At 35.9% G+C, this 12,879-nt stretch overlaps 1 long non-coding RNA gene across 3 annotated transcripts; it reads left to right on the top strand.

Annotated features, from left to right (window-relative positions):
* The first annotated feature begins 1,347 nt into the window (after window positions 1-1,347).
* On the top strand, window positions 1,348-5,338 carry LOC126796131 (uncharacterized). Of its 3 annotated transcripts, XR_007672305.1 has the most exons (6): window positions 1,348-1,484; window positions 1,772-1,803; window positions 2,910-3,796; window positions 3,940-4,052; window positions 4,181-4,242; window positions 4,711-5,338. It is a non-coding gene; the product is annotated as an uncharacterized LOC126796131 (long non-coding RNA). The 3 variants fall into 3 exon arrangements; XR_007672306.1 differs by having other exon boundaries at window positions 2,910-4,052; window positions 4,190-4,242; XR_007672304.1 differs by having other exon boundaries at window positions 2,910-4,052.
* The last annotated feature ends 7,541 nt before the right edge of the window (window positions 5,339-12,879 follow it).

The following is a 12,879-nucleotide window of genomic DNA, read 5'->3' as shown; positions in this document are numbered from 1 at the left end:
AAATGGAACTTTGATGTTAGAATATTGATTTATAATTACTTTATTGTGCTACATTACTGCCAAAAAAATAATGATATTAAATTTTAGGTTCATTCATAATTCTTAATCTGAGGGCTTTTGCTTACTGTACATATGCTTTACTTGATTGCCTATATAATACTTTTCAAATTATAAAAATTCTATTGAGTTGATACAACAAGAGTTGATATAACATTCAGTACTTAGCTTTGAATTGAACATTTGAATTTTCCTCACAGTCGAACATTTTTGTGGTCTTGGTGAACATCTACAAGGCAAAAGTTTTTCTTTTTTTCTCCCACTGTAACCTTTAATGCATTTAGATTTCAATATAATGTAGTTTTTTCTGTTTCCATGTTCAATGACATTATCTTACATGCCCAGTATCAACCAATGTTTGATCATGTTCCTTATGTCCGTAGTTTTTTGTATGTTTCTACATAAGGGAATTCTCATTGTTACTTTTCAAATTTGTAGATTCAGTTACCACGTTGATGAATGACTCAAATTTAGAAATACTTCTTTGTAGGCAGCTTGGCAGGTGCGTGGGTTATAAGAGAAGATGAAATTGATTCGACAGCCTTTGACAACGCAATGAAGAGATATTAGGTCGTCGATTCTGTTACCTGTTTAAAGATTGCTTGCATGAACTTAAAATTTTGACATTTTTTTACAATATATAATTCTGATCATCACTTGCCATGTAAATATGTTACAAGAGCACAATAAACAAATATCTATATTACTACCCTGTATTAACTTTCAATTTGACAAATATATGCATTAATTAATAATGTACACCATAATTTCTCACTCATTATGATAGGAAATCAACACTAAACCATCAACAACATTAGCGGAGACTATCAAAGTGAAACAGCTGAAGTATCATGCACCAGACATTTGGTGCACACAGTACACATATGCATTTGAACAACCTCCCATCAGTGGGTTAACAGCTTTCAACATGTGCTCACATTTCATTCTAATAATACAAATCATGTATTTTTGAAAAGCTGTTTGGGCAGCAGTTGTAAGCAAGCTAGCCTGTATAACTAGGATATTCTTTCTTTCAAATACTTTGCCACATCTATGTTTGTGGAGATTTAGAAGTGAGACGTCCATTTTTGCCTACAATTTAGAAAACCCGCTGCAACGCGCGGGCACTCACTCTAGTTTACTATATATTAGACGTGCTATATGTCGGTAATGTTCACAAGGATCTTGTAGGAGAGCCCATATTTTCCGAATTATTAACGTGAATGCCACTGAGCAATTTATTGACGCAAATGCCTCCAGTTTAGTCTCCAGAATAAACAGAAGTGGTGGGCTTAATTAGAGGGTTATATGAGGGGTTGCACAACCCAGTAACAGGTGTTGCTCGACACCTAACCTCAAGACCCAGACACTTTGCTCTCTTCATTTGCTCTGCTTTGTGAGAATCTGTAATTCAGCACAGTGGCTTGGTGAGTAGTGCATGTCCTTCAATTTAGCTTTTAGTTTCTAGGTTCTTGAAATATTTTTTCCGAACTATTCTCTGCCTTTTGTTACGACCGTTTCTCTTCTTCTTCTTCTTCATTGTGAGTTGGTGATGGGTTTCCTTCCTGTAAGTTGTTTCTATGCTTTGGGAGTTTGAGTTATTGAGCTTGCGCCTGGAATGATGTGGGGAGCTCAAATTAGAATGATATGGGTTTCATGCTTTTTAATTTTGCTTCTGTTTATTGATTCGTTTTACTTCTTTCTACTCTAACAGGTTCAATTTGGTTTATCTTTTGGGATATTCAGGTATGCTTGAAGCCTTCTTCTGGCTCCATTTCAATTTCGGTTATCGTGCATGAACTTATTTCTGTATTTGGAGAATCGACTTCCATTGATTTGGTTGTTTCGCAATACCCACAGATCAACTTTTTGGTGCAAAGTTGTTGTTGATGTAAATTTCTTAATGTTTTTGTTTGATGGTTTCTTATCCTCATCATATGTTGTGCAAGTTAGAACAACCATGAGTTCAACAATCTACCCATGAATATATAGTAAAGTCATATGTCTAAAGCTCATGTACTGTAATATCTTGGTTTAATTCTGGTCTTACTTTGATTTTTTGTGTTGTCAATGTACGTTTTTGGTTAAATGGGTTCATGAATTGATATTCATTTTCACTGTCAAAGTATGATATAAATTTGCTTAGTTGTTCGGACAAATTAATGAAATGATAAAGATTAAATTGATAACCTTCATCAATGTGACAAATACAAGTGAGATAGATTACCATTTGGTTTTTCAATATTTTGATCTAATTTCATTATATATTTATTAATGATTCTTCAACAGTTTGTTCTTCGCGGAAGAATACATAATTATGTGCAACGAAGACAGAGGGAGATAAAAGAGTTACTAGCCAATCTGTGGATACAAGCCTGGAAGCAGGATAGATAATAGTTAAAAGTTGACCACTTAACCTTCATTGCAACTATTTTCTTTTGTAAATTGTGTTTAAAGAAAAAATGAATTGACCTTCAGTGCTCTTTGTTCCCTATAAAAAGAGAAAAAAACATAGCATATATGTACAATGCGAGCTGATTTACTTTGATTGCTACTTTGTGCAACTTCACCTCTATTTCAAGTCTCAAGTCAGTTAGCTATGGCAAAGAGGCAACAATTATGGGTATGGTTGTCAGATGTGTGCATGTATGGTTGTCCTGGATTCAAGTTTTGGTATTTTTATGTCCTTTTGCCTTGATTGTCACTATGGGTATGGTTGTCGGTCGTGCGTGGGTATGGTTATACTGGGTTCAAGTTTTGTTGTCTTTTTGCTTTTTTCAGCAATGTGTTAAATATTTCAGACTTTATGTAATTGTTTTCTTTCTCCCTTATGCTTGCTTTTGTTTTGTTAGGACTCCAAATACGGGATAACCAAAAGCGGCAATGGCTTATTAACAATGGATTCGCAAGTCTGAGACACGGCTTCTGCTGACATGCTATGTTGGCAGACTTGACATTCTTCAATCGACTGTTCAAGTTGGGAGTTATTTTTTTCTTTATAAATGGTCATGATCTGGTACTGAATTAGTTTCATACTGAGGTTATCTTTCATCTTTTAATGATTACGTAACTCAAATGTGGATAGGGTTTAAATTTTATCAAGTTCAAGTAGGATGATCACCACAATGTAAGGTGGAAAGAAAGCAAACACAAAGCAAAGAATTTTAAATGGGATATATCAATCACCAATTAATGGTCGATTGTTTTGATAAGTTGAATAAGTGAAATTGATTTTCTCTGTTATTTTTTCTTCCCCTTTTTCTCCGTTCTTTTATCTTAGCAGCTTTTTCTTTGGTATATTCTACTTGAGCCTTACACAGGCATTCCTGCAAAATGGTAATAGTATAAGTACTTCAGATCCTATTCTAATGTGTATGACACGTTGATAGTAATACCAAACGTAGTTACTTGAGTCGACTGTTTTTTTTTGTTTGGTGTTACAGGTAAATTACAAAGGTGTAAACCCCAAAATTGCCAACTTAGACATCCAAAAAAGACAGTCAGCGTATGCTTTCTCAATTTTCAAGTCATGATGGTGGCACTGGTTGACATGGTTGGCTTTTTGGGGTTAAGTTAATCTCAAATGCATCTGTGTGTGTTACATTATAGTGATAGATATTAGGTTATGTTAAATAGGTAGTGTTTATTGTGTTATTCTCTACTTTGAAACCTCCTGATATGTAATGTTTTAGTTTCGATAACAGGTCTAAGACTGTGAACAAGCTCTTACTGTATGAAGGTCAGTGAACTTTCATTTGTAATGACTTATGTAATGTGTGTATATATATATATATATATATAGTCTTGCACCTGTTTATAAATGACTATGAGCTCTTATAAAATTTATATGCAAGTGCTTCTGATGTAGTTTTGCCATTTTAGAGTTAGATATACAGAGAATGCATAGTCCAATTACTATGGCACTGAAGCAAAAGGAGGAAACCTACCAGCTCCAAGAATCAGGTCCAACAAAATCTTCGGTTTGAGGCCTTAAGGTTAAGTGTTTTTCCTTTTGTTGGTTTGTATTTGGGGATTGAGTTTGGTAATCTGCTAGATTTGGTCTCCCATATATGAATTGGGTTTGAGTTCCTATTGTAATCCTTCTGATTTGGAATAAATTTAGGTCAAGCAGGATCGGGTTTGTCTTCATGAAGGAAGGATGAGATTCTACGTTTCGGGTTATAGGTATGGCTATTGCTGAATCCTTTTTCTTTTCTTTTTAGAGGTGTTGTCTGTTGCATTTACAATGATGATCATATTGTTTTTTTTTTTATGAAATGATGATCATATTGTTTAATGTTTACTATTTGCTGCATGATTAAATGATGATCATATTTACGGTTTGGTTAACCACATCATCCTTGGCAAACAAAATGAAAAATGAGAATATGTAATATTATCATCATTATAAATGCAACATACACCACCTACAATAGATTTTGTAACATAAGTACTAAGCAATATGACAAACAGAGAAAAATCTTGATTGAAATGTAACATCAATTAAGATTTTTACATTTGGCTATAAAGATACAAATACAAAATTGAATCCTAAGATTGTTATTCATATAATTGTTTTCAGATCTCTACACACATCATTCTAATTATAGCTGGAAATGCTTTTCTTTCTTGACCAATAATTCATGCTTCCAGATACAAATTGGAGGTTTTGAGTTGTGGATCATACTGATTCAGTCACATTCACGGCAATAGGAAGGGGATCTGGTAGTTTGTTTGGAATATCATGTGAAAAATTGGTGAATGAAGGAGGACAAGAAAATAAGAATTCAGCTCCACCAGCAATTTCTTACACAGATCTTCTAGGTAGGACCAAGGTATTTCATGTGGGGTATTGCGTAAGGAATGATTATGTCAGAAACCCCCCAGAGTTGCCAACGCCAGAGAAACCTGCTTCCAAAAGAAGACTGAGGATGTCATAACCTAAATGGCTAAAATTCTGCCAATAAACTAAGAATGTATCATCCTTTAATTGACAAATAACTCAATTTGTGACTATAGTGGATTTTAACAGAACATGGAACCAAAGCTTTGATTCAGTGCAAGTTGGCATTCTACTGGATTCTCCCTATAACTTAATTTCTATTCATATCATCTCTTTGTATTTTTAATATTTCAGTTTCCAATTGACACCTCTATTTCATTGTGGCTTAACGAAATTGTACTTTATGCATGTTAATTTTTATCAACCATGTTATCAAAATAACTAAGTTTCTACAGTCGTATCAGTTCATAGTTAGCCAAAGAATAAAACTCAAACTTATTAGTTGTCTAAACCGTAGTCAAACATGTTAATAGTTTATTTGCATCTATGGATATCCAAAATTTACTTTGTACAATGCTCATGGTGTATTGCATTTTTCCAAGAGGCACTCTTATCATACCTTAAAATTTAGGGCTTGATTGTATGAGAGTTGTTACTTAGGTTTAACAACTTTTAACATAGCAATTATCTATTGATTATAGTGTGTTTAGTCTATTTTAATAGTCAATTTTAGGCTGTTATGGAGCTTCCTACATTCTTGCAAGGTAAAATTATGAATTTAGTGAGTAAATGCTACCAGAAGCGAGTTGCATCCCTCATGCCAACCTAAGGTTATTGTGAGCAACATGAATAGGCATATCCTTACATGATCAAGTTTCTCATTTTTGTTAACTTAGTTTTAAAATCCTATCGCAATATCAACACTCATGCTTATATTTTTCTATTTATGCAGGTATTTTATTATATAGTAGAAGTTGTCAAATGATTTTGAGCTTTGGAATGCAATTGTGTATAAGATTGCAGAGAAAGGACTAGGTAACATATGAAAGTTTGTATCTCACGCTTCTTTCATATCTTAAATGTAATAAACAATGGTATATGATGGATCAAACAACTTCCATTTCACGACTGAAAATGCTTCTTCACCTCTTCCCTACTCCAGTTCATCTCAAATTTACTCCATAATTTTCTTTTTTCATTCACAAAGCCGCAGTAAAGCGCGGCCCAACTGATTAGTTATCAATCAACATAGCAACAAAGGAACTGTTAAGAAACCTGAAAATCTTTGCCTTCAGTTTTCATTTTCCTGTAAGCTAGATAGGAGAAATGAGTTAACAATTGGAAGAGATACGTAAAAAGGACAATACAATGATCTACAAGACCTTTTCCTTTTTTGCGCTTCTTTCACTATATGTTTTTCTACCTTCCTCCTTCCTCTTCATATGGTTCTACATACATCAATACTTCCAAAATAAAAGGGAAAATGAATAATAATGTTGTATTTACTTGCATATACTTTTTTGTCTCTTTTTTTTGTGTAGGATGAAGTCTTGGTTTGAGAGAAAGAAGAACGCAAGGAGTAACACAGAAAGTAGGACTTGGGGTAGTAGTTATCAACAAACAAGGATGAAATCAAATGTTGAATCCATTTATTTTTTCATGACACGACCCGCCCCCAAAATAGTCTAATATCTAGGGCGAGTCGTGCGGGGACTACTATCAAAGGAGACATACTAAAATTTCGGCATAGTCTCCCTTGAAAGTAGCTAATCTTACTTGCACAAAGCGACACTTCTAATAATAATAACAAATCAAACTCAGCACCTGGAGTCATCTTCTCCCCCAGTCAAAATGGCTCCCACATCATTTAGAACAAATTCAAGCATCAACATATTAATTTAGATTAAACATCTTTATAAGAGGCTAGCCCCGCTAGACATAATAAAATAGATAATCAATAAGTACGGTTCCCAATCGTATAAAAATAAATCAACTGAAATCTATTTCGACATGTCTCACATGTCGCAAAATAACGAAATAAATAATTCAATTAATAATTATTTCCCGGAAATCCCATTTCCGGTACTGATGCAAAATAATATAGGGTTTCAGAAATCTCATTTCCGAATAAACCCAAGCCAGAAATATAAACATCTACTTACAAACAAATATAAGATCACCACACTTTGTGAATCACGCATGCACTCTCACTCTCTGAATGTATGTATATTTGTGGTCCACTAGTACTTCCATTCTCTTCTAGTGACCCAGTAGCATTTGTAATAATGTCGGTTCATCCCCTCTCATCTGGTATCATACTCATGTGAGACCACAAGTTCATCCCCTCTCTTCTAGTGTCCCACCACATCACCATCAGCTAGTTCATCCCCTCTCTTCTAGTTTTATAATCCTTTGAGACCACTAGTTCATCCACTTTCTTCTAGTGTCCCAATACATCACTATCAGCTAGTTCATCCCCTTTCCTAGCTTTATAATCCTTTGAGACCACTAGTTCATCCACTCTCTTCTAGTGTCTCAATACATCACTATCAGCTAGTTCATCCCCTCTCTCCTAGCTTTATAATCCTTTGAGACCACTAGTTCATCCACTCTCTTCTAGTGTCCCAATACATTCATATCAGCTAGTTCATCCTCTCTCTTCTAGCTTCTTGACAATAACAACTATTACTAATTGTCGATACATCTCCTTTCTTTCAGTTCCAACAAATGGACTAGCCTCGCTAGTCAAAATAGCATCTCAATATATAGCATCACAAACATCATATCATAATAATCTGGAAGTCTCATTTCTGAATATATATGTTGTGCCTATACCTCGTTGATTCTAATGGAATGACCGAATTGATAGGACTTACCTATACCTCGTTGATTCTAATTCAATGACCGAGTTGATAGGCCTTAATAGAGAACAAGAAAATAACCCACATAACGCTCCAGTCAATTAATATCACAACCCTACCAACGATAATCTAGGTCAACAACCTCATACAATAACCAAATTAAAAATTATGATGTCGATAAGTTCGTATCGACAAATGCTACTCAATTGAGCAACTCACAGCTCCAAAAAACATCGCACACGCCGCCACAATGGCTGCACGTGGGCCCCACGTGCCGCCTCCTTAAACCACTCCAAAACAACTCGACGCCAACATCAAAGTTGTAAATCACATGAAAGTACACATTTTTCATACCTACACCAAAGTCCAATTAGGTCGGGAAGTGGCCGGAAAACTCCCTTGATATTCGGAACAGTGCACCAAAATCAAAATCACGATGCAAGCCACAACGCAACCTAACTTCGATCGATTTGGACCCAAAGGGAAGGATGACACAGGTTTGTAACAGCCCGTGCTCCGGGTCGCCGAAAACGCTCGTTCGGGCCATCGATTTTCTGCCGATTCCTTGCGGCCCTTGCTGCTCTTCACACGGTGTTCGGTGAGGTGCAACACTGGTGCAAATCGACGAAGAACGGAGAGACGGTTCGAACGGGACCGGTGGCGCCCCAATCGGTTGCCGGACGGCAGAGATCGGCGGCGAAGAAGATTTCTGGGTTTTTTGGGTAACAGTACTCGACCCGAGAATTTTCTGATTCCCCCCCCTTTTTTTCTATAGTTCCTCTATTTATACTATTTTCCAAAAATGCCCAAATACTTTTTTTTGATTAGAAACTTTTTCGTATGAACTCTGATTTAGGCGTGACGTGCTTTCTCGAAAAACTTACGCATTGAAAAGTTAACATTTAGAGTCGATACACTTATTACGGCTCTCGATAAAAGGTAAAAGTAAAATCATGAGGAAGGGTAGAAGGTTTGGGGCGTATCATTTATGGAGTTTACTACTAGCCATCAATCTGTTTTGCCTTTCATTTAATTAACTGATGTAAGAATCTCATGTATGAGTTATTGATCTTTCTTTGTTACCAATACATAAGTTCTCCTATTTGTGTTGTGTTTCTATTTTGCTCGACTTTGAAGCAAAGTTCAGTGAGTTACTTATTTCTAAATAGTTCATAATTTTAAAAAATTGTGTCTTAAGAAATTTTGTACTGTCAATTGTGACTTGCTATAATGTTCAAATGCATAATTAGCAAATTATCGTCAACACATAACCTTTGTGATTGCAGTAGGAAAAAGATTTAACATCTTATTCTTTAATGTTTGGTTCTTGCTACATGCTAAAGAGATACCTGAATGACAAATAATCAATGTGTTTTACATACTTACCACAAACTTGTCTGCTAATCATTCCCTTTGGAGTCGAGCAATAACCATAATCAAGAGACTCACAATGGAGAGAGAAGCAGCGACGATCTAACGTCTTCTTCAAACATGTTCATGCTCTCGACCTTTGGATCTTATGCCTCTCTCAAGGTTGGAACACATCGTACACAAGTGATTGGGATTTCTCAATAAGCTCCATAACTTTTGCTTTTGTCATCTCAAGTGACAATTCAAGTAGCGAAGTCGAGTACATCAACTGGTATTATTGCCAAAAAAGATCAGAGGCTCTTGAAGCTTCTTGATCAACTTGTTAGTAATAGCATCCCAAATTCGCAATTCCAATAATTGCGAAAATGATTTCTCTTGCCATAACCATTTTATTACAATTAACAAGTTATAATGCAATTAACAAGTTAGAAAGCTAGATTAGCATCATTGACCATCAAGGCACCAGAGACAAACCTAGCTGTTAAGGACATACCAACTTTTCCATAGTAATTTTCTAAGCGAAGGAGATATATCAACATTTTTGGATACAATTAAGAGGCAAATAAACTAAATTGTTAAAGTAACCAAACATCAGTTATCATCCTAAGAATTTACGGTTTTCCACTTTTTGGAAAAAGTTTTATAAGTGATGTCATACCCTGGGACAATTTCTGGTCCTGAAATGCAATAGTAATCGTCGTAGTCCTAAATTAGTATCAATCGATATGAGATCATACACATCGACAACACAAACTTATGACTACAAGGCTATGGGAATAAATAAATCATAGTAAATTAGGATAAAAGAAAATGAAGCTCAATTTACTGAATAAATATGAATAAGCGGAAGGTAGCAAATAGTTCAAAGGTGCATAACATCGATATCAATAAAATATGACATCACAAGTGATTTGGGCCAACCAATAGGAAAGCAAATGAATACTACTAAACATAGCATGCAAATGACTCAAATATTGTACTAGGGACGGAGATCGAGAAATAAGGGAATCACACCGGGAGTTGGCTCCTCAATATCTGAAGTAGACCACGAGCGATGCAACGCCACTAGCACCTAGTACAAGTTCTCGCAAACCGGCTGTTAGGTGCCTGAAAAGTAGGGGTGAGCACTCGTCCTCGCTAACCCGAAGTGGGTAAGTCGACCCAACCGTAGTTAGGTTTGAAAACCATATATATACGTACGTATATATACATATATTGAGTGTTAACGTAAAAATGTAATAAGTGTCAAACTGAGACATTAACATGTCTCCCGACAAAGTAGGACAAATCAATAAATCAGCAGCTGTGAAATATGAGAAATCAGCTCAATGTATAAAATGCGTAGTCGGGGTACAAACATGACCGACTTCACGGTTCATCAAACAGATGAACTAAGAGCTAAACAGCTCTAAAATATGAACTACAGTGTCAGACAATTGATAGGAGCACAAAGTGTGACATTAATGTGATTGTGCCCTATTCTTATTCTTTGTTACTTCTTATTTAGTATGTTTTAGAGTCATTTTGTTAGAATAAGTGTCTAGGTAGAGCTTAACTTGGATATGAGTGAATTGATGATGAAATCATGCTAAGTGTTAAGAATACTTGTTGATATATGATTCCTTGTTCGAGTAGGATTCATCATTTCATATTTCTTTGTTTCTAACGTACTCATTCTTATTAGGAAAGACAAATCCATGTTGGAGAATGAAAGCAATCCTAGTTGTCAAGGAATAAGTAGAGGCCGTGCGGCATTGATGGTTTTCTATTGAAAGTTGGATTTTAAAACTAAGTTGGAGATGAATTTCCAAGGTGTATATGAAGATATTTTCGTGCATATAAATCATAATTATTAAAGATAATAAGATATGCACTTAAAAAGCCCAATCCATGCAAGAATCAGAAAACTGTCAAGATTCGTAGTCCAACTTTGACGGGCTCCTTTGGACAACGCAGATCGAATTAGAAGACGTATGAAAGTACCTAGGAGCTTTTAAACAATAAACACAGTTGTAGAATCAGAAGATTAATTCACAGTGTTTAAACCTCAATGAGGGAAAACACACTGTGATTGGTAATTGAATTAACTTGAAGGTACAAAGAACAATAAGTTTACTGTTCTATTACACAATCAGATGAACACACCAAGCAACAATGAAACACTGCTGCAGTTCACACTATCTAAATTCTATTTCACAATTAAGATGAGTGAACTATCTACTCTAACACAGTAGAATTTGATGAGCAACTCTATAACACAGTTGCAACCTTTATCAAGAGACAAGAACTCTTTATCACAGTTCTTGATTTTCTTTACAGGTATTTTTGTTGGACTTCTCAGCACTCTAGGCTATATTGTTCTTCACAAAAACACTCAAGCAACAATGTATGCAGGATGTGATTGTTTCAGAATTTTCTGTGATGTGTTCTCCAGCCGAGGAATTCTGCACACCGATTATCAAACTCAGATATATATACATGAACCAAATCAACCAGTTAACATATTACCAAGATTTAAGCCGGCAGAACAGGAGGCATGTTTTCAGAAAAAAGTATCAGCAAAACCAGAATACCTGGAAGCATGTTTTCTGAAAACATTCCACTGTCAAAATACCTCGAGCTCCCCCATAATTATAGGCTCAATGAATTTGATCAATTAAGAACATAGTTTAGTTTGAAAGACAGAAGGATCTCACAATTTTCAAGTTTTGCACTATTCCTGAGTTGACTAGGAAAGCCAATATCTTCATTCTCCCCCATTGGCATTCATATTCAACTTATTGAAGCATAATCTGCAAAACTCAACATATATGCATATAACCATGAATTCATTGAGTTGAAAAATAAAGGGATCAGTTTCCATCCTTTCCCTTCCCTAAACAACAAGACGAAATTTTTAAATGATCATACCAAGGTATTTTGTGCTTATGCACTTCCCCATTGAATATGACTGCCGATTACGTCAGCTTCTCATGGATCAGTAGCCGGAGCAGCGGTGGTTGTATGAACTGCAGGAGGAGTAGAGTCCACTGTCCCATTTGGAAGCAGCAGGCGAAGAAGAGCTTGAATAGTGATCATTTGCTCCTGCAATTGCACCTGAACTTGAATGAAGGTGTCAAGACGATCCAAGATAGATGTGACAGAGGTGCGCATATTTTCCTCCAGAAGCATGAGATACGTGCCAAATTCTTCCATGGTATTTTGCTCAGGAGGTACTTGAGGACGCCAGGGTTCTCCCTCAAATCGGCAAGGAGGAATCATACCTATATATCCTTCCATGTTTGGTGGAGGAGGAACACGAGGTTCCACTGGGGGGATCTGAATGCCAGGAGGAAAGATAGGGAGAGAATATGTTCCATGCTGAGAAGAGGAAGGAGAGGAGGACCGACGACGCTTAGAGCGGTTAGATGATTCACTGAGGGACAGGTGAGTATGTTCCATTTTTCTTACTCTCTTGAGACCTGCACAAACAGAATCAAGACCTAGAATGAAGTTAAGGTTAATGAGTAAGAGTGGAAGAGGTGGAGTCCTTTTTAAACTGAACGTTAGAGCAACTGAAGCGGCACGGTATCCTATGGTCCAAGAAGCGGAACCGTCAGGATTGATCCATTGAATCGTCATCTTTTGACCAAGCACAGACCTAATTGACAGGTGTAACAAGACTAGTTTGAAGAAAAATCCCTGTTTGAGTTAGAAGAACAAATGACTAATCAAAACTAAACCTGAGAATGACATTTTGATGTTGGGAATACTTTTGGAAAAACCACTAAGCCCTGAACAACAACCATTGTGCAATAATGTATATAA

This window comes from Argentina anserina, chromosome 1 (genome assembly GCF_933775445.1).
Source record: "Argentina anserina chromosome 1, drPotAnse1.1, whole genome shotgun sequence".
NCBI classification, from domain to species: Eukaryota; Viridiplantae; Streptophyta; class Magnoliopsida; order Rosales; family Rosaceae; genus Argentina; species Argentina anserina.
Note: the sequence above shows the minus strand (reverse complement) of the source record. Positions and strands in the feature narration are given on the sequence as shown.